We start from the raw sequence: 20302 nt of genomic DNA, 5'->3' as shown, positions 1-20302 counted from the left end.
ATGAATAACTGCATTCTTATTTAACACAAGAGTAGTAAAGTCAAGTCAAATTTTATTTCAATAGGACATTTAAAACCAACAGAGTTGCACCAAAATGCTGTACAATAAAACATTGAAGAAACGTAAAAAGATATATATATATATATATATATATATATATATATATATATATATATATATATATATATATATATATATATATATATATATATATATATATATATATATACCCTTGTTAAAAAAGTGTACTTTTTAAAGTTTTATAAAGTGTACTTACTACACAAATAATATACTTATACTAAATACACTTAATTGTGAATTAAATGCAATGTTTTCGGTGTACTTAACACACATTATATGTAATTGATTTCAAATTTATCACATATTAAGTTGAAATAAAATACAATAAGTTGCAATTAAGAGTGATTTTTGAAACAACTTAAGTGGGACTTAAATACAACTTTATATGTACTTTCATAATCCATTCTACTGTCCATTCAATCAATTCATACCATTCTAGTCTTAAAAACAAGCAATTAATGTGAACTAAAATATACCTTAATGTAATTTACATGTACACTCTAATAAATTAAATACATTCATAATTACATTTTTCAAATAATACAGCTGCAATTTCGTATAATAAACACATCCAAATTTAAATCCTCTACATTTATTGACAAACAATCTGTAAAACAAATATACAAAAAAAAACTTTTTTTTGATGCCCAAGAAAAACCCAAAAAACTATTTACACAAACACAAATTCATTTAGAAAGAGTCTGGAGGACAATGAGGATTATATGCAATTATATGTAATTATATGCATTATTATATATCTCCCTCATTCAAAGGTACCTAAATCTACCCATCACAGAAAATTACCTCACACAACAGATGAATAAATACAAACAAATGGAAAGAAAAGAATCGTTTCATGTACAACACTAAGATTCAAAACTTTGGGTAAAGTTTAATTAGTTAACTACTTAATTTAACATGAACTTAGAATTAATAATAATATAAACATTTATTTATCTTAGTTAATGTTAATTTCAACATTTACTAATTAGGGGTGTAACGGCACATGGATTCATACCGAACCGGTTCGGTACAGGACTTCCGGTACAGTGCACGTGTGTACCGAGCGGTACGAATGCAATCTTTAACAGTTAACAGACGGCTTGTTTAATGAGTGGAACACACTTCAGCAGAAGTTTTCATAAGAACATATGTATTCTGTCAATTTTATCATGAAATTCAAGTGATGCCATATTGATGCTCTTTAATGTGACATGACAGATCACTGTAAAGACATCAGTTCAAGCAGCACCGTGGCACGAGTGAATGTGATCACCTTGTCATAGTCAAAGAATAAACATGAATTAACATCAGAAGGTATGTTAAGGATACATTACAACTTACTAAAACGTATCACATTGTGTAATCGTTCAGTGTTTCAACAGCAGAAAGACGTCGATAAAACACGAGAGATATGAACTCTTTCACAAAATGTATGCATTATATTAGCCTATATATTCATCATATTCTACTTAACCTGAAAAAAATCTAACCTATAATTAGATTTATAAGTTAATGCAAAAACGGTCTCATGAGAAGTTTACACGTTTGCATACAATGCGAGTGCAAGTAAGGCCTCACTATATAGTCTACACTATACAGCATTCTTTGTCGTTTGATTAAACAGAAACAACAAGGCAATTATATATTACATTCTGAATCAAATTTTAATCTTTGTGTGCCCTTTGTTAGAGTTAAGCTTGGTGAAACATCCTTCAGATATGTCGCAGCCTCAGATTGGAATTTGCTCCAGACTGAGTTGAAGCTAAAAGATCTGCTGACATTTAAGCCCCTTTCACACTGCACGTCGGACCCGCAATATTCCAGGATCATTGCCGGGTCGCCTTCTGTGTGAAAGCAACCACGTCCCGGAATTGATTACCGAATTCGACCCGGGTCGGGGACCTAGTAACATTGCGGTATTCGACCCGGGACGAGCGCTGTGTGAACAAAAGCCGAAACTAATGCCGCAACGTGTACGTAACGTTAGTTATCGTGCGACTCCTAGAGCTTGTTTTTTCAATAATACAACCCTGCAGTGCCAGAAGAGCTCGTCGGTGTTTTAAACGCAGAGAGTGTTCGTATACAAAAGAAACTAAAATTAAACAAGCAGAAATGAGCGCAAACTGGACACAAGTCGAGACCACGGAGCTCCTTACTATCCGCGCTGAAGCGGAGATCGCTCGCCGTTATACGTCACATCAGGATGTCACGTGTCAACTCGACCCGGGACCGTTACGGGTTGTGTGTGAAAGCGCACATATTACGGTATTTCGCTGGCAGTGTGAATGGACCAAATCTAGCGGCCCGGGAACAAATGCCGGGTCACATTATCCGTGTATTTGCCGGAATCGCAGTGTGAAAGGGGCTTTAGTCATTTTAAAATTTTACTACATCATTTTGAGAGTAAATTAATGGTGTGTAATTGTTTTTGACTGGTTGTATGTTTTATGTTTTTTATGTGACTTTTTATGTATAACTGTACATGCAAACACAGCTGCCTATCTTGGCCAGGACAGGACATTTTAATCTCTTAAATAAAGGTAATAATAATAATAATTTAAAGAAACTTTAAGAAACCTTTAGATTAGGACAATTACAATTTGTTCAGTAAACCAATAAAAAAAAGAAGCATTTTTATATTTAGTGTTCCTCCTCGAACTGTCAGCTTTGTGTACTGTTACACCCCTATTATTAATGCAATCTTAAAATCAAAAGGTGTATATGTTAATTATTTAATGCATTGTTAACTTGCATGAACAATGACTATACATTTAATTAACTAGCTTTGAACTATAATTTATTAAGCAAGGTCAACAACTATTAATAAACACTGTAAAAAATTAAATTAAATAAATAAATAAAAATAAATCACTGTTAGATCATGTCGGCCAATACATTAAATAACGTTAACAAATTAGATTTTATTGTAAAGTGTTACTGAACTTATAAGCTCTTAAACCTTTACTAGCACCAAAATTAGGACCAAAAGGTTTATTCTAAAATCTTATTCCAGCATTACAGTGAAAAAAAAAAAAAAAAAACTGAAGAACTCCAAAGGCACACAAAATTGTTTGTCACCAACTCTTTTCAAGTTGTTTGGAAAGAGCTGTTTATGTCAATGTCCCAGAAGCTCTCCATCAGTAGGAAACTGGCGCACCATCTCTCCGCAGTAGATGTGAATGGACATGTTCCAAAGAGGCAGGAAAGCAAAAATATATACCTTGAGGAAAGAAAAAGAAAACGCAAAGAAAAAACTTGTTTAGAACAGATCTATCCATTATTATAATTGGCTCAATTAAATTAAAACGATAGATGTACAGTTTATATTCACACAGCAGTATCTGTATGAAAAAAAGAAGAAAAAAAGAAATAGCCATAAGAGGGATCATAAAAATGAGCATGTTGTCTCTTTTTTATCTAGTACTGCCCTGATGAAGCAGTTTATTCTGCACGGTGTGTGTAAGCTTTTGACCACAACTGCATCCCCTATGTGATGAATTACCTCAGTCGTCAGGGTAGAATGATTGGAGAGGTTCCTTCACGTATCCCACTGAGCACATCATCTTCACTGACACTGGACTTTAAAAATAGAGAACATTTTAATAATGTTTTTATTCCTACTTTACAGGGAATTAAACATAACTTAAATAAAGATAAATAACCCAAGACCAATGTAAATTGAGAAAAGTATTCTTGCATTTTTCCTCATCTTGCCTTGCAAGTTTCAGCTTACCTCGCACCATCTCCATGAAGGATGTTCCTGCATTTACCACGCCTGGCACAGCAATGCTGCGGCTCCATTCCTTTGGGTGTGTGGCCTGTAAAATATATAATGATTAGGGGATCTGGAAATGCACAAGTGGGAATGTATTACTTACAAATGGACAAGATGCAAAGCATTTAAAATCTAAAGACTTGATAGCAATGTTTTAGCTTGTGTGATGGCTGGGCATAAATTCATAATTAACATTAACTTGACCTCATCAAGATGGCTCTGTGATTCCACACAGCTTGCACTGGATCTCCAATAACACATCTGTATTGATCCTACAAAATAAAAAATAAAATAAAATAAGCACAAAATATTAAAAACACAAATAGTACTTTAACATCTTACTTTTCTAATGCAAAAAGAAAAGAACATATTAAAATCATTATTTCATTACTGGTTGTTGTTATACGTTAAGTTAGTATATGGAATAAATGTATATAACGTTAAATGTCTTCTGTCCATTTAAAAAGTAGGAGTTCGATTAAAATATTGTATTTACAGCAGGCAAATTCATTGAACATGCCCACACCGGCGATCACATTCCGATTTAAGAAATTATTATAATGCAATCTTAGATACATGAATATGAATAATACAATAAATACATAGGAAACATGATTAACGTTAATTCACCTCCCGAGTCCATAGTGCGTCTATCCTATCTGCGATTAAACTAAATAACTGCACCGTAATAGAGAGCTACCATGTTACGGTGAAAATGTAAAATCAAGAGAGCTTATATCAAGATACTTACTTGACTCGTTATTTGTAGCATATAACGTCTCATTTCAACTGTAATGATCCAAACGGTTCGCTCCTCTGTTGTCTGTTCTCTTCAGCTTCATTTCCCTCACGCATCGCGATGACGCAAACATGGCGGACCGCGCATTTTTCAAAATCATGACGTAGTATTTTTGGCGCATGCGCATTGAAATATTAAGTATACATATAAAATAAGATATTTCGTGCATTAAATGTTGATTATAAATCACTTATTAATTATCCATTTCTGTTCAGGTTGTTCTAACACACTGTGTAGTTGGACTGTATTTCAGAGAACTTGACTCATTCACCTAACTAAAAGTCAATCATGTTTAGACTCTGATTAAAATGAAATGTAGCCTATTTTAACTGAATTTTAATGCAAATTAATTTGGTTTAGATTTGTTCAACTTTTTCTTGCAATTAATGCAATTAAATGTGTGTTTAATCGCCATACAACAACATAATATTGAAAGTATTCTGTACACAGATGTAAAGTAGCCTACAGTACATTAGGCAACTCCTCTCATAAAGATTGACAATGTCAAATTATGTAGAAAACTGACACTTGTAGTTGAGTTCATAGGAGCTAGTTATAACATTTCAACAGTATGTTGTACTGGAGTGTAAGCGAGTGAAATTTTGAAGAAAAATACATTAACCAATGTAAATTTGGACAACAAATTTTTTTTTTAAAAGCATTTATTTTCCATGTGCTTTGTCATTAGTAAAATAAGTGCACTTTATGAAACAAACTCATAATTAAAATGGTTTAAGTAAATTTAGGTGTAGACATTATTACAAGGTGCATTTTTAAAAAGTGCACTTAAGTGTGTTTATAAATATTGTCATACAAGTGTACTTTCTTTAAGTGAAAATTAACTAGATATTATTACAAAGTGCACTTATTAAAAGTGCACTAAAGTGTGTTTATAAATATTGTCATGAAAGTGTACTTTTTTAAAGTACAAATTAATTATATATTATTACAAAGTGCACTTATTATAAGTGTACTAAAGTGTGTTTATAAATATTGTCATGAAAGTGTACTTTTTTAAAGTACAAATTAATTATATATTATTACAAAGTGCACTTATTATAAGTGTACTAAAGTGTGTTTATAAATATTGTCATGAAAGTGTACTTTTTTAAAGTACAAATTAATTATATATTATTACAAAGTACACTTATTAAAAGTGCACTAAAGTGTGTTTATAAATATTGTCATGAAAGTGTACTTTTTAAAAATACAAATTAATTCGATATTATTACAAAGTGACTTTTAAAAAAGTGTACTTAAGTGTGTTTAGAAATATTGTCATTAAAGTGTATTCTCTTTAAGTACACTTAAGTGGCACTTAATTTTAATTATATCATATTATCTACAAGTGCAGTTTTTAAAAAATATACTTTAAATATATTAAGTGCACAAAAAATACACTTTCAATACAATTAAGCACACTTCTTTTTCACAAGGGGATATATTAATCCAATCCACAAATTCATTTGAAGAACCAAATTAGCCAGAGATCAGTTATCATGATTAAAAGATTTGGGATCTGTCAAATCATCTCAGATGTATTAAAGGACAACGCCGGTGAGAAATGCCCCTAGGGGTAATTGACAGATGGTTACCGAGTAGATCGTTCTCTGGGATGCGTTTTCATGAAAATCGAATGTAAAGAGTTTTATCTCTAAAAACAGATTAGCTTATAATGCTAGTCTATGGGGCGCAGGGTAAGTTAAAATAAAATTGCTAGTTAATACAACTAATAAGGCTCAAAATAGCCTCACACTAACACAGCAGCAGAATGAGGGTCCCTACATGCAAACCGAACTACAACTCGGTAACCATCTGTTAATTACCCCTAGGGTCATTTCTCACCGGAGTTGTCCTTTAAGCGAGGTAAGAAGAACGGACCCCAGCTTTGAAGGAACTGTATGTAAGAAAAGTATTTCAATGAATCATAAAATGGCCCTGATATGCCACTAGACATTAAGAAATCATGTTAATTTCAAATACGTATATCACTGACAACAGTAGTCCGGCCGGGATATTGTCATTTAAAAGTTGTTGTTGCAGCGCTCAGCTGATGTTGATGTTGACATGTTGTGTTTTGGCCTGAAGCTCCGCCCTCCAGCGATCTACCAATCACAAAGTCAGTAGTGTTTCTGCATTCGGGTTGCCAGATCTGCTCTAGTTACCACAGCTGTAGATCTACAAACGTTCATGCTGATCCTGCAGCCAATCTGGCAACCTCGAGTCGGGGGGAGAGGGAGGGGGATACACCGCTCTACAGTCATTTGAAACTTGATTGCAGTACCAGTTTTGGCCACAATCTTACATACACTTCCTTTAATTTGTTAACATGAATTAACTGCATTAGTTAACATAAACTATATTATTAACTAATTATTATTCCCACCTTTTATTAATCTTAGTTAATATCCCCTGGTTTTACAGACAATGCTTAAGCTAGTCCTAGACTAAAAGCATGTTTGATCCATTTTAACTCAGAGCAACTTGCACTGAGATACCTTAAAGCAGGGGTCTCAATCTCAAATTACCTGGGGGCCGCTAGAGGTAGACTCTGGGTCAGGCTGGGCCGCATCAAATCCCCCCCCCCCCAAAAAAAAAGTACAACTGATCCAATCTTCTCAATCTTTATTATTAACAGTTCTTCAACATAAATTTTTCTTCTGAACATGAACATGGCTTCTCTTGCTTACTCATGTTTTTTTTTATTATATTGCCAATATATTTTTGAGATTTTTGGATCTGTTTATCCTTCGTCCTTCGCACCTATTTATTTTTATTTAAAATAATAGACTATTTCAAAGCAAGGCCATAACCAGGTCAAACAGATCAGTGAACAAAATTCTAGATCTAATTCTAGTTGGGAAATAATAAATTTGGGACTATTTGCAAACAAAATTTGCATTAATTGTCGTCAAATATATTATTAGTCCCGAGGTTTTTCGCATGAGTGAATAAATACGCACATCAGCTGCTTATATTTGAGTTCCTCAGTGGTCTAATAGCAGACTTTTAGTAAATAGTCTCAAATGTTCAGAGTTTTAATCCGCTCATATAGTTTTCTTCATTAAATGTTCATGATCATGATTGTATATTAAGGGCATGGAAACGTTGCATTTTGTGTGCATTTGTGTGTGTGCAATTTAGTTTTGTGATTTTACCGGAAAGAATAGTCTCTCTCCGCAACGGCATTACGCGATAGATTGACACGCTCGTCTGTGTGTGTGTGTGTGTGTGTGTGTGTGTGTGTGTGTGTGTGTGAAGACTGCTGCAGCATGTGCGCGAGCCAAAAGAGAAAATAAATCCCGCCTACTTTGATTTGATTGGCCATTTGAGCGCCGTTAAACCACATTCATTTCGACTGTCTGAACATGTCAATTATGCGGTGTCAACCAATTATACTGCATGAGAAAGGGCCAAGCTAACTCTCTCAAACACACACACACACACACACACAAAGTGAGGCATAAAGCGCGGCACATGAACGACTCCGCCAAAAATGATTTTCAGCGGGCCGGGAGTTTGAGACCCCTGCCTTAAACTATGTCAGTGCCATTGTTTTGTCTCAAGATGCACGTCCCGTGCCGGCTCTACCTAATAAGAGATATAAGCGGTTGTATAGGGCCCTGTGGCCACCAGGGTGCCCCACACCCTGTTTGAAAATTAAGAGGCGGCGGCACCATCAATCTGGTGCAGAGAGGAGGAAAATAGGAAAAAAGTTAAGCTAAGATAAGAGTGTTATAATTTAAAAAGATATTGTTAAAAGGGTGTTGCTGCATCGTGTCTAACTGGTTTAATTCAGCATTCGCGAGCACTTTGACGACGATGTGACGAGGTATCAGTGTCGAGCATGGCATTATCGTGGGCACTTCAAAATACATTAATAATTTGCTGTTGGTGGAGCTGTTGCTGGAGTAGCTGGAGGAGTAACAAGTGCAGCATCTAACATCACTAACATGGTCCAGCAGAAAAACCTGCGTGAGACTATTGAGAAGATCACCAATGATTTCCAGAACACAATAGAACCAATCATTCAGCATCTGGATAAAATTAAAAACGCCATAGAAGAGCTTCAGGAGATGGAGGAGACATATTCTGCTCAGAATAAAATAATAATAACAAGTGTGAAATCCTTAAAAACCGTTGCAAGCGTTACGAAAATTGTATCTAAAATTGGAGAAGTGGTTGCAAACACTGCCAAAATATTCAAAGTGGTTGGGAAACTAAGTGCAGTAATCTCAGCTGTACTTATTCCGCTTGATGTTTACTGTATTGTTCATGAATCAATAGAGATCTCTGAAATTAATAAATCAGAAAGTGAGAGAAAAGAAGAAGAAATCAAATCTGAAACTTTGAAATGTATTCATCAAATGAGAAAAACAGCTGCTGTATTTCAGGAGACTCTGGATGAAATTGAATGTGCCAGAGACATTATTAACACAGAGTTACAAACTAGTTGATGAAATAGTTTTGTAAGAGATTGAACTGCTATGTACTATATTATTACCAATAATACAGTCGAAGTAAAACTAGAATCTTTAAAAATGCACAGCACAACCTCAGTGTTAAATTAACTCTCATCAGAGTCCAAACTGTGTGTTAGACCAGTGTTGGGGCTAATGAGATAATGAAGTGATTAATTGAGTGATGACTGAGCATTAGTGAAGACATGTGTTAGTGATTCTGTTTATTATCATCAGGTGTTCATCAGTAATGCTCAATCATAATATAACCCAGGCTCAAAGTAGTACATTTTTAGTCCATAGAAAAAAAAATCTATTTTTGGCAATTTTACCTTTCTAGTAAAACGGTTTATATGTGAAAGAAATACACTTATAAAAATAAAATTGAGAGAAATAAAATGCTTTAAAAAAATTGGATTAGTAATATGCAAATAACTGCAGTAAAATGTATCCAATTAGAGCTGGAATCTGCACTGCAGGCTGCACTGAATGTCCAACTGAGTGTGATCAGCAGCAACACTGACTCCAGCCACTGTGAGGCGCAGACTCAAATGAGTACTTCCGAGTCTAAGGGCATTTATAATATTCATACTGCATTAATTAAGAGATATGAAAGCTGTTTGTTGGAGCCAATCACTTATTTATTAAATCTATCGATATAGACAAAAAGATTTCCAGAGAGTTGGAAACAGCAATAATTACACCGGTCTATAAATGAGGAGATAAGGATGAGCAGTTTGGATGTAGAGACAAATTTTCCACAGAAAAAGCCAACTGTTATTTGTTCGAAAAAATAAAAACCTCATTGGAAAAAGGAAATGTCATCGGGGCAGTTTTCCTGGACCTAAAAAATGCCTTTGACACTGTTAATCATAGTATTTTACTAAATCAATTTAAATGAATTTAAAATGTCAAGAGGTGCTTTGCAGTGGTTTAGGTGTTACTTAGGCGGGAGACAGGAATGTGTTAGGGTCCATGGGGTGAAGTCACCTTTGCAAGCCAACAGCATGGGAGTACCGCAAGGCTCTGTACTTGGCCCATTACTGTTTACAATGTGCATAAATGACCTACCAAGTTGCTGTCCAGGTGTTAGGTGTCAGATGTATGCGGATGACAGTCATCCATGTATCCATTGCACCACCTAATAATAATAATAATAATAATAATAATAATAATAATTTGTTACTTTATATAGCGCTTTTCTAGTCACCCGAAGCGCTTTACATATAGAAGGGGGAATCTCCTCAACCACTACCAATGTGCAGCACAAACTGGATGATGCGACGGCAGCCATATTGCGCCAGAACGCTCACCACACACCAGCTGATTGGTGGAGAGGAGACAGTGATGAAGCCAATCAGGATATGGGGATTATTAGGAGCCCATGATGGACAGCGGCCAATGGGCAAATTTGGCCAGGATGCCAGGGTTACACCCCTACTCTTTGACCATGTCCACACTAATAGGTTTTCATTTGAAAACGTATATTTTTCTCTCCGTTTTGGCCTTCCATCCACACTGAGACAGCGTTTTAAGTCAATGAAAACGTTTAGTTTTGAAAACACTCTCCAGAGCGGATACATTTGAAAACGTCGTCTTCATGTAGTAATGTGGATTGTGAAAATGGAGGCTTTTTAATACGATGACGCATTTTTAGCCATGTGATGCAGTCATATGACCAATTCAGCCAGGATGGTGAACGACATTGTACAGCAGTTGTTTTGTATGCTTTCTGTTTTGACAGCCTCATTAAATATTAATGTCAGTTTGTACATACTGTTAAAAAACTCTGTGCCTTTTCTCGACATTGCCGCAAAATTTCAAAGAGTAAATAAACGAGTAGCGGAAATGACGCAAGTCGAAGCATCTTGGATTTGCTCATGCGCAGTACGGGGATGTAAGCGTTTTCAGACGTTTCAGTGTAGATGAACATTTTTTGGAAAACGATTGAAAATGATAGTGTGGATGCGGAGCATTTTTAGACGAAAACTCCGTTTTTAAATTTATCCAGATTAGTGTAGACGTAGGCTTTATCGAAGGACATCCTGGGATTTTTAACGACCACAGAGTTTGGACCAGAGAGGACCTCGGTTTAACGTCTCATCCGAAGGATGGTGCTCTTTGTCAGTACAGTGTCCCCATCACTATACTGGGGTGTTAGGACCCACACAGACCACAGGGTGAGCGCCCCCTGCTGGCCTCACTATCACCTCTACCAGCAGCTACCTGGTTTTCCCAGTTGGTCTCCCATCCAGGTACTGACCAGGCTCAGCCCTGCTTAGCTTCAGTGGGAAACCAGTCTTGGGCTACAGGGTAATATGGCTGCTGGTAGCCACCTAGCCAGGCAGCTGACCATCTGACACAGACTTTAGAGAATATTTCTAAATGGCTCAAATTGTCTCATTGGACTCTTAATGTGCAGAAAACATTTTCTATGTGCTTCGCCATATGAGATAGGCCTGCAAGGGATGTATTTAATGTGCAGATCAAGAATGAAGTAATCAAATCAATGAATAAAGTCAAGTATCTTCATCATTTTGGATAAGAACTTAAAATTTGACAGTCAGGTTAAGTACATCTGCAAGAAGGTTAAACCTAACCTTAATTGTTTTCGTATTATTAGAAGGGATTTGTCTTGTCAAACTGCAAAATTATACATGCATGCAATGATATTTTCACATTTATCATACTGCATTACGTCATGGTCATCCAAAACTAAATTAAAACCTATTAGTTCATTATACAAACAATAAAAGTTATGGACCAGAAGCCAATGCGCTGGCATCACTGTAAGGTTTTAAAAAAGCATAATCTTCTTAGCTTTGACAGTTTTGTTGATTTGAATCATCTCAAGTTGGTTTTTAAATGTCTGATGAATCATGTCTGGTGTCCGAAATGGTCAGTAGGCGTCAGAGTTCACATAGGACAAACACACGAGCCACTCTCAGTGGCGACTGCATTATCCCAAAGAGTAAGACATCTTTTGGTGAGTCTGCTTTTTCAGCAAAGGGACCAAAACTCTGGAACGCTTTACTGGTTAATTTCAAACTAGAGACTAACGCCAATGCTTTTTTCTAGAGCACTTAAACAATGGTTCAAATCAAAACAACAGTGTTTGCCTGAATAGCCTTACGCTGGGTCATTTTCTGATCATATTGTCTTTGTTATATATAGTTTTTGTATGGAAATAATTTGGAATATATTGGTCTTTCTTTTTTCTCTCTCTTTTTGTAATTGTATAGTATGTTTGTTTTTCTTGTTTTTCTTTTATTATTATTATTATCATTATTATAATTTGTGTTAGTTTTATTCCTGTATGTATGCATATAGTTTTTTTTTCTCTCTTTCTTTATTATCACTCTGGCATTGTTATTATAATTGTTTTTTACTCTATTTAAAAAAGCCTCCCGTGGACAGGTTTTGAAAATTAGCAAATGCATATGGTTTGTCCAATGTAATCGTTATGTCCATGTCAAATACATGTAATAAATAAAATGATCCGGAGCACCGAGTTAGTGAAGTCATCGCTATAGTTTGTGGTGTAATCTGAATAAAAGATTAGCAAACCACAGTTAATTCAAAGGAATCATTGAGTTGGGGATTTATTTTCATGTGATGAAATACAATAGAGTGTTGTGTTCCAATGTGTGTTAAAATTGAGTGATATGTTCATTGTATATGAAGTATGGCCTATGTTGTAAATTAACGTTAAATGGTTTGAAGAGTGAAAATTGTTGAAACAGAGTTAAAAAACCAACCTGGTCTCACAGAATTCCGTGAAATGAACACGGACACTTTACTCAAAAATCTGTGGTAGTCGCGGAATCGCAGAAAATTAACATCACTGTTTTCTCCAGTACGACTGTACAGCCAAATCTAATTTTGTCGCAATATTATCCTGTTTGACACTGTGAAGCTGCTTTGACACAATCGTGATTGTAAAAGCGCTATATAAATAAAGTTGATTGATTGATTGATTGAAATGATGATCGCGCTCCACACACGCACTCGTTCATATTTCTCATGATTCAAATGATACAAGGTGTTTCTCAATGTCAAGAAAGAACCCCAAGCCAGAATTCCAAGGATACTACGTCATCGACATCCGACGAAGGACTGTTCCAATGTTGAGGATCCTCTGAATTTCAACCAAGGACTGAGTCCTTCGTTCGAAAAATATGTCATATACAGGAAAGGATGCATATGAGTAGCCTTTGCGCTCTTCGTGTTCTCAAATCACCCACAATCCTATGCGCGCAGCTTTGCTATCTTTAGACGTTCGCGGAGTCGGAGCGTGAACGGTGCAAATATGCTTGTATCGGGTTTATAGATGGGAAGGAAGGAGGCGGGAACCGGCGAACGTTCAACAACAACTTTATAATAAATAATAAACAAAACGAAAGTAACACGGGTAGCCTCTCACGGGCGACTGCCCACACACACATAATAAACCATAAACAAACCATAACATAAAGTCCAGGCCTGGTCCTCTTTTGTCTTCCACGCTCCTCCAATTATACTCCCATCACTGCCGTGAGCCGAGACCGGTGTGGCGATCAGCTGCCGCTCATTATCACTCCACCGGCCCTATCACTCCACCGGTATCTTCAATCAGGCTATTACATGATGAAAATATTGCCATCATCAAACAATCATTAAAATCATTATGACCAGGTCATGTTTTCTCTTGCTAAATTATTAAAAACTAATATTAATAAAAAGTAATGACTAAAACTAATATAAACAAGTAAAAAAGGGTGAAGAGATCAACTAAATCAAACGCTGATCACCATCATGGTGACTTCCAACCAAACCTTCATAAAACATTAACATCTAAATTTTGAGGCTTCAAACGCCTCCTCTGTTAATCCTCAATAAGAAGTTTTGAAGATGTCTGAGAGAAATAAAGTCAAACTAGTTAATAATAAGTGTAATAATGTGTAATGGCTGGAAGTCAATTTTAATTGTGTCTCTCTTTTTTCTGTTCTTTTGTTTCTCTTTCCTTCAGTGATTATGCTTGTTAACATCAGGTGTTCATCACTAATCATCACTCAATTAATCACTTAATTATCTCATTAACTTAACTGTAACAGTGGACACAATATGTACAGAGCGGTGTTAAATTAACACTGACTTATTACAGTTTTTTTTGTTAATCTGCTAATAATTTAAGTGTCTTATTTATTTTTTCCCTTTAAAGAAGATCTGCAGTGCATGATGTGACAGTGCATCATCATGTTGTTAGGCTGCTGTTTGTGCATGTAAAGCTAAATGATGTACAAATGGAGCACGTTCAAATAATCCCTCTACCACCCCGACTCCTCACTCTTGGCTTGTTCCTACTGTAGGAATATGTATATTCCAGCAGTGAGTCGACAAAACAAAGCATTCCAGAGACCCCCTCTCCGAACCCTGAACAGATCATAAAACTAATCAATGAAACCAACTGGCTGGGAAAGACAGTGTCTGCATCATCTCCAACCAAGACCACAGGTTAACAACCCCTCTAAGGAACTCTCACACACAAGACCAAGTAGCCACATGTTGAGTGTACACACTGCTGAGAACTAAGGTAATCAAGGAAAATAGCCAAGCACCACCATAGTTCATTATCGGTCGCACCATAGGCCTACTATAATCCGGCCTAAGAAACCAAATAATTAAGCCAGAAATCAGCTAGCGATGGAGTGTTGGGTTGTGTTTGGATGTGTGCCTTCTCTCTCTCTGAATGACTCGGTCAAAATCAGTCAGTGAACATAAAGTTATTTACATTATTATTGTATTATTGTTACATTATTATTGCCACCGGTATCCCAATTCAAGATTGATTAAGTACTGCAATTTCAATGTATCGGTGGATGATTAGTTGATAAAAAATAATTTATATGTAATTTGGTTCTTTTCATTGTAATTCAATATCCCTTCGAGTTTTTTAATCTGAAATTGTTCTTCCACTACTATAGTCAGGACTGCGGGGGCAGCAGGCAGAGTCAGAGCTCAGAGCCTTCCCCTCAGACAGCATGCCAAACACACATACCATTTATTCTTGTCCAACTGCACACACACGGCAGTGGAGCAACTGGGCCACACTCAGTGATTAGACAATTCCTGCCGGACCTGAGACATGATTCCTGCCAGACCTGAGACTCAAACCTGCATCCTTCGGTTACAAGAACACTTCTCTAACCATTAGGCCACAACTACCCCGGCCCTACAGCATGTGGCAGTACGAGGAAAAAGAGGTGTGTTTTCCTGTTGTGTGGCCGGATGGAGGAGGGAAATAAATTAACCGGAAATAGGAAACGTGGGTATATAAGGAGGCAAATGCAAAAGAAAAGGGGGAGAAAGAAAGAATGAAATAAAGAGAGAGAGAAAACGGATGACCTGAGACAAACCGCTGGGTTGGTGAGATTGAACGCATCACTGCTGTTTGAGCCAGGCTGGGTCGCTAAAGCGGACGTGCGTTTCCGAGGCGATCTCTGTAGTGCGGCACGCACTTTCAGCAGCTGGTGGCAGGGTGACGAAGTCTTGGTGGCTGACGAGCGGCGCGAGAGCTGCGCAGGTGAACGAACTCCTGTTTAAAAAACTCCCTTAGTTTTCACCGACTCCCTCTGACTAAAAACAGTATTTTCCTCACTGCCATCATCAGCCTGAGCGCAGCGCGGAGCGCTGTGGACACACACACACACACACACACACACACACGCACCCACCCATTACGCGAACATACCTGAACATTCACGCACGCAAATTCATCACGCCTAGGCAAAGATTTTTCTCATTCCTGGTGGTTGATTTGCACGATTGTGTGTGGACACATTTTTTTTTTCTCTTTTTGTTTTCTGGTCATGCCGTAACTGACTGTATTGATGTTTTCATCTATTATTATTTTTATTTTATTTTTCTCTCGATTGCTCGTGGGAGATGAGGCTATTGTATGACGTTAATCTACAGAGTTACTTAAAAGCACAGTCATTGTAGGTTTAGTCATTTAAGTTATTGTCCTCTTTGGTTATTTATTTTTGTCTGTATTTATTTTGGTGTTCCCATTGTAACTACATTTAACCAACTGTGAAAGTTTTTTTGTGGAAATAATAGAAGGAACTATAGGTTCTTTGATTACATTTTCTTATTTCTGTATCCTATTTTTTTGTTGTTGTTGTTCATTTTTTGTTTTTTTGTTTGTTTGTTTCTTGTGAATTTGGGTGGAAGAAAAATATATACCTGTGAATATGACTCTTTTGTGTGTGCTTTGATTCTTTTGTTTGTAATCGGTGGCTAATAGAGCTACTCCGGGGTGAGAAACGCAACAACCCGATTTTTTGTATCTTGACAAGTTTAAGCTTGTCTGGCGCCCGAACTGTTTTGTTAAACTAAACTGTTTATTTAAGTTGGTTGTGGGCTTGCCACCGTTACAAGCACTAATACATTTACATTTACATTTATGCATTTGGCAGACGCTTTTATCCGCGACTTACATTGCATTCAAGGTACAAATTATACATTATTGTCAGTTCTTGCTTTCCTTGGGAATCGAACCCATGACCTTGGCGTTGTTAGCGCCACGCTCTACTGGTTGAGCTACAGGAAAGCCTGTAGTGAAGTTAGTGATTAATAGTATAGTAAGTACAGTACATTATTTTTCGAATAATTCCACAGCCCAGAGTCAATTATTCCACTTATACTACAGTTAACACAACTCAAAACATTGTTCAGATGTTGTATTTCAAGACATTTGTCAGGTTTTGTCTTGTGCAGGACTAATTTATTATGCCCCAAGCCTCGGTTGCCAATTCCAAATCGTCGTTTTAGAGCTAGTGACGGAGTCTTCAGGCACTGATAACAGACTAATGCCGTTATTAATGCAGAGAGAGAGAGAGAGAGAGAGAGAGAGAGAGAGAGAGAGAGAGAGAGAGAGAGAGAGAGAGAGAAAATGAGCTCAGTCTGTCCATCTCTCAACAGTATTCATCCGGAGTGTATCTTCTAATAAGGAAACTAAATGTATCTGCTTCGATAACAGAGCCATTATTGCCTGCCTAATGATTAATTCATGTAGCTTTTAAGTTTTTAAAATGTTTTACTAATAAAACTGTCAGAGCATTGCTGAAAACACGTTTCTGTGCGAGTGTGTGTCTGCACTGTAGGTGTCATGAGGACTCCATGTGCAGTTTAAAGTAAAACGGTCTCAGTGAACAAACAGGTGTGTGTTGATAAACCATGGCGTACCGCTGTATCAGAGGCAAGGCTGACCAAACGTCCTGTTTTCACGCCCTGTCCTGGCCCTAATATAACACATTTCTATTCCTACAGAAGGGGGCATACTTTCTAATTCTAATTAGACCACATTGACATGCATTATACAGGCAACAGTTGGAGTTAAAAATCTTCATTTGTGTTCTTCTGAAGAAACAAAGACACCTACATGTTGGATGCCCTGGGAGTCAGCAGATAAATATCACATTTTCATTTTTGGGTGAACTATCTCTTTAATAAGAAATCTTTGAGTAAACTTTGAGATCTCATTGTCAGACCGAGTGTCCTGGTTCTCTGTAATCAAAATATGTTCATATGGTCACTCTAGTGTGTGTATATATATATATATATGTTCATATGTGTATGTTCAGTGTGTCAGGATCAGGTGTACAGTGATCAGAGTGAGGGTGCTTGGGAAATGAAGTCTGAATTAAACATTATTACTCTGGTGAGTGAGACCTCTGGTGGCTGATGGTGGCATCTTTACTGGTGTTACTCAAGAAATCTCAGTGGCAAAATGTGTCCCAATCACCCTGAATATACATTTACATTTCAAAGCGACTTACAACTCAGGAGAACAGGAAGCGATCCGTCAAGAAGAGGCAACGAAACACAAAAAGTGCCCTAAATACCAAGATTTGTACACTGCTCAGAGTAGCAAAAACCAGAAAAGGGAAGAAGAAAGGAGAAATAGAGGGGGAAAGAGTTTTTTTTTATTTATTTTTTTTATTGTAAGATTAAGTGCTCGTGGAAGAGATGAGTTTTTGCCTGTCTTTTGAATGAAGTGAGTGATTCTGTTGTGCGTATGGAGGACGGAAGATCGTTCCACCAACCAGGAACAATGAAAGAAAAAGTTCGAGAGAGGGATTTCACGCCTCTCTGTGATGGTACCACAAGCCTCAGAGTCAGGGCTTTGAATTTGAATATACATAATAAAGCATCATTTTGTGGCACCAAAAAAAAAACAAAAAAAAAAACTTGGAAATAATTAGTCATTTTGATCCTATTGTTTGGCATATTTATTTGCTTGGTCAGTGATAATAAGTGAAATCATCTGGTGGTGGAGTGATTAAACTTCCCTGAAAATTAATTGCACACCATAGATCGTTAATCAACCAATCAGCCGCAAGCATTGTATAAAATAATTGTGGCAGTCATAACATTTAAAGAATATTTCAGTACAAGAAACAACATTTAGTAGTGTTTGGCGATAGTTTTTCAGGATTCACGAGAACAGGACAGATATGGCTGCACAGTGAACGATGTCCATTAAAGGGACTTTGGTCAGACATAAAATGTTAACCGAAATAATATATGAGAGAGAATAATTTTCCCTCCCATCTCATATTTTTTTTCTCAACTACGATCAGCAGCATTTTATGTCTGTTTGGTGTTTATTCAACATATCGTCTTCGTGTGATCCTTTCAGGGAGAGTCGAGTGAAAGAATACACTTACGAGCTACTCAAGTTTCCCTTCTTGTTAAAAAAATGTCGAGTTAAAGCTACACTGTGTAACTTTTTTAGTTTATTCATAGCAAAAAACACTTAGTTCTTTCAAAAATATATGCGCTCATTAATGTATATTTACTTCTTTCAAGTAATAAAGTATTCTCGTAAGTTTATAATATGCCATTGAAAATACATACGGGTGACGGGTTCGAATGCGAATTGAGAACAGAAACTATTATTGACTGGATGGTCATATACCTTTACACCGCTAGATGGGGGAAAATATCACACAGTGGAGCTTTAATAAAAAATAAAACACGGAAAATAAATGGCATGGCATCAGATGAGAAGTCTCAGGTTGCTTTTGTGTAAGATATGAAATTACAAATCAAAGAAAGCAAAAGTGTGTGTGCTAGTCTCCACCCATCACAATGAGAGCAGAGTATAATGGACATGAGCTTCTGTCGCTGTAAATATCCCTCTAAGTGAGGAAGCTCTTAAAGGTGAGAAAGATATTCTGACTTTTTTTAAATAGCCCTATGCTATCGTAATACAAATTGTGTCAAAAACATATATGAGATTTAGTGTATCTCAGTGTTAGTGTAAAAGTTGCTCACCCCACATTAACTAATGATAAGTTCATAGAGACACAGTGCTGTTTTTGAGTTTGTAAAGCAGGAAAATATTCTAGGACATAAACTCTGTTTGTTATTGTATTCAACTTTATTAAAGAAAACATGAGAAATAAACAGGAGCAGCTGCATTACACCACAGTAATCTATTCTGGTTTAAAAAATAAAATAAAAAATGTAAATATTCAAACACATTTGAGCTAAAGAGTGTAGCTATAATGAACTCTAAAATATGCCGTTTTCGACCATTGCTGGATTATTTTGAAGCAGCTTTAATAAATGAACACATTTGCTAACATGTTTCTGTGATAGTGTTGGGTCACACAACTTCATATTAAAGGCTGTTCGTTTTAAACAGAATGTGTTACATACAGGCGAGGACAAGGACAGTTCATATAAAACAGCTTTAATAAATGATGAGTCTATCTTTGACAATCATAAAATCTTCAAAAACATTTAGAAGAGGAACCAGCAGCAGAAACTGGGAAGAGATCTTAAACATTTTGGGATTGTTGTTTTTTTAGGTGTCAGACAAAAATCAGAAATCAGACTTTATTAGGGACGCTGGATGTCCTATTGTCCCAACCAATATCCAGTCCCATATTTTCGATCAAAATGTAAACTATTTATATAACCACTGTTGTCCTATCGTGTCTTGTGAATTTAATCTATCACTTATTTTATTTAACCAGGAAACACCTTTAATACATCAAATAAATCTCTTAAGAGGTTCTGTGGAAAATGCTCAATACCTGGATCACAAACGGTTAATAATCCCGCCTCCCGAAATCACATCTGCGATTGGCTTTATTTTTTTTCTTTCTAACTTGTGTGTAGGCTGTGGATAAG

At 36.4% G+C, this 20302-nt stretch overlaps 1 pseudogene; it reads right to left on the bottom strand.

Moving 5' to 3' along the window:
- Window positions 1-11331: 11331 nt before the first annotated feature.
- On the bottom strand, window positions 11332-11448 carry LOC137089122 (5S ribosomal RNA; annotated as a pseudogene).
- Between the last annotated feature and the right edge of the window lie 8854 nt (window positions 11449-20302).

Source organism: Pseudorasbora parva, chromosome 1 (assembly GCF_024679245.1).
Source record: "Pseudorasbora parva isolate DD20220531a chromosome 1, ASM2467924v1, whole genome shotgun sequence".
Classification (NCBI taxonomy): domain Eukaryota; kingdom Metazoa; phylum Chordata; class Actinopteri; order Cypriniformes; family Gobionidae; genus Pseudorasbora; species Pseudorasbora parva.
This window is presented reverse-complemented; position numbering and strand designations above follow the sequence as displayed.